A 3,389-nucleotide genomic window follows, 5' to 3' on the forward strand; every position below is an offset into this window, starting at 1 on the left:
ATGATAATTACACAGTCCCCACCCCCAGAAGGGTGTTGTAAAACACTAGAATCACCCTGGGATATGTGGCTGAGTTATGAGGTATATGAAACATTTTTCAAAAGAAAAACAACCCCCCAAAAAATCCCAAATAAAAAAAACACAAATTAAATTCTGTATAAAAATACTAAGTACAGAAATTATTTTTAAAAAATAAAAAATCCTATGTGTATAAAATTCTGAGGGAAAAAATCCTGTAATAGGTTCTTGAATAACAGGCAAAGTCCAATTAAAGTGCCTTATGTACCATAAGCCTGTAGGACAATAGCGGCAATACATGACTTTGCCTATTTGCAGCCAGGACTACAGAAAATTGCCAAACTATAAGAGAGATGGAACTAGGTTTCATCACAAAATGTGAAAAAATCATTCCCTGGGCTGATTGTAGAGATAAGGGGAGCCAGTATGATAGCAAAACTGAGTAACCTGACTCAGAATATTGTACATGCAGTGTGGTACAAGAAGTCTTGCATCTTAACATATGTAAAGCACCTCAAACTCAAGTCTCACACTGGGTTCAAATCCTTTTGAATTGGTATAGAAGTTGAACAAACCTCCCTGGATTGGTTTGGTTCTTTTTGACCTCATGCTATTTGGCACTGTATACTGGCTCTTTTGTTCCCTTCTCCTGGAATCAGACATAATCATTAAACACAGTCCCATGATATTTATCAATGTATGGCAGTTTTCCATAGTCTAAAGCTTTGGGGTATGCATAGTTACTAGGGCTAATTGATACTGTAAACTTCTACTATAAAATTTATCCTTCAAATTAAAAACATTAATACTGATTTCATGTACTTCAAGTATTACCAAGAATAGGAAAAAACAATTCAAATATTCTATTGCAAATGTAAAAAAGAAAAAATAATTTAAAAAATCATAATTTCATAATTCACAGTCCATGTGACAATGTGCTAGGCACAACACAAAAGTTGCTCACTCAAAAATGAGATTGATATCCCTCTTAACTTGGCCATGATCCGCAGTGTGAGTGTACATGGTTTTTTCACATGGTAAAAGTCTTTTTTAAAACAGTATTACAGAGTTTCTTGCACTCATGCAGAAGGGGGCAGGCTTGGCCCAGGCGTAGCACTGGAGTGAGGAGGCTGAAGGGGACACACCCACCCCTTCTTGCTGATGGAAAATGGAAGTGCAGTGCTGGGAGCAGCAGGAGCAGCAGCTGCATCACTGGACTGGGACCCGAAGCGGCGACTGGGCCATCTGACTCTCTGGCTACACCAAATCTTTTTGAGCTGCAGCCATGTCTGGGGACGAGATGATTTTGGGTTCTACTATGAGCAAGAAGAAGAAAAAGAAGAAGAAACCTTTTTATGCTGGATGAAGAAGGAGATGCACAGACAGAAGAAACACAACCCTCAGAAACAAAAGAAACTGAACCAGAGCTAACAGAAGACAAAGATGTAGAAGATGATGAAGAGGATGGTAGAAAGAAAGATGCTTCTGATGACCTTGATGACTTAAACTTTTTCAAACAAAAGAAAAAGAAGAAAAAAAAACAAAAAAGATATTTGATATTGATGAAGCTGAAGAAGGTGTTAAGGACCTAAAGATTGAAAGTGTTATGCAAGAACCAGCAGAACCAGAATATGGCCTTGATATTATAATCGGCAACAAAAAGAAGAAAAGGAAGAATGTCAAGTTACCAGATGAGGATGAAATCCTAGAGAAAGATGAAGCCTTAGAAGATGAGGACAGCAAAAAGGATGATGGAATCTCCTTCAGCAATCAGACTGGCCCTGCTTGGGCATGTTCAGAAAGAGACTATATTTATGATGAGTTGCTGAATTGAGTATTCAACGTAAGGCGGGAAAAGAATCCAGATATGGTTGTTGGAGAAAAAAGAAAATTTGTCATGAAATCTCCACAGGTTGTTAGAATAGAAACCAAGAAAACTTCTTTTGTCAACTTCACAGATATCTGTAAACTATTGCATCATCAGCCCAAACATCTCCTGGCATTTTTAATGGCTGAGTTGGGTACAAGTGGTTCCATAGATGGTAATAATCAACTTTTAACCAAAGGAAGATTCCAACAGAAACAGATAGAAAACATCTTGAGAAGATATATCAAGGAATATGTCACATGTCATACATGTTGGTCACCAGACACAATCCTATAGAAAGATATTCGACTCTATTTCTTAGAGTGTGAGACCTGACATTCTTGCTGCTCTGTCACCAGCATCAAAACTGGGTTCCAGGCCATCATAGGCAAGCGAGCACAGCTCCATGCCAAAGCTAATTAATTTGCTAAACAACACTGGATTTTGCAAAGTATATTGGAGATGCAGCTCAACAGGTTTACTATCTGAGTGGATTTACCATTGTATTAAAAACAAGATTAAAAAGGCTGCCAAGTTCTCATTTGGCATTGGGTTGGTTGGTCTATGAAATCCTTGCAAGATGCAGATCCTAAAACTGTTTATATGCTCATTGAATATTTTAACAGCTGCCAGAGACACATGATGAGAAAAGAGGAGGTGCTTTAAAAAAATGTTCCTAGACTTCTGCAAAATGCAAGATAAATTAAAGTTATTCTAACAGTGACTCTTCCATGCCAGCTTGTCCTTCACTTTCCTTTTTATATACATAAACAAACAAAACAATCTACTGTGACTATGTGCAGGCTGACTAAATATCTCTACATTTCTAGTATTGAGGCCTGGAGCTTTAGAATAGACTTCCAAGAAGCAGCTCCTCAGCTCTTCACGAGAAGCACTGACCCATGTGGGCAGAGGAGTACCTGAAAGGGATGGGAGGAGTTTGAAGTCCAAGGCTGAGCTATTAGCAAACATTCCCAATCTGTGTGGGATGATCTTATTGGTTTTAAATCTCTTTTTAAGATGTGAGAATTGTTTACTTTCTACCTTACTTCCACCTCATGCATGTGTGCTCCAACTATGATCATGTGGAAAATGGAAGGATAAGCTGATCACTTAGAGCTCTCTCTTCCCGGCATCTTGAGATTGTCTTGGCAATACTAAACTTTTTGCTACTACTTTAACTCTTTAAGATTCAACATGGCATCCCTGGGACACTGAGTCAATTTGAAAGCAACGTGTGTCATACTGGACATTATCTAGATGGTGGTGTTAAGAAAAAGTATCCCCTTACCCCCCGTTTGTAGTCTGTATTCTGAAAAGCCCCATTGTGAACAATTGTTTTTGTATATTTTGAAATCAGAGAGCCTATCAGAAGAGAGAGACTGTTGCCAGCAAGCCTATAAATAGCCTCCCAGGTTTCTAGCAATAGAAAATGAATGTGCCATGCCACCTCAAGTGGATTTTATAATAAAGCGATTATTCTACCTCTAGGAACCAAGAGGAA

The 3,389-nt window shown here is 38.3% G+C and overlaps 1 pseudogene; it reads left to right on the forward strand.

The window, feature by feature from the left end:
• The first annotated feature begins 1,288 nt into the window (after nt 1-1,288).
• On the forward strand, nt 1,289-2,308 carry LOC100013126 (eukaryotic translation initiation factor 2 subunit 2-like; annotated as a pseudogene).
• The last annotated feature ends 1,081 nt before the right edge of the window (nt 2,309-3,389 follow it).

Source organism: Monodelphis domestica, chromosome 1 (assembly GCF_027887165.1).
Source record: "Monodelphis domestica isolate mMonDom1 chromosome 1, mMonDom1.pri, whole genome shotgun sequence".
NCBI classification, from domain to species: Eukaryota; Metazoa; Chordata; class Mammalia; order Didelphimorphia; family Didelphidae; genus Monodelphis; species Monodelphis domestica.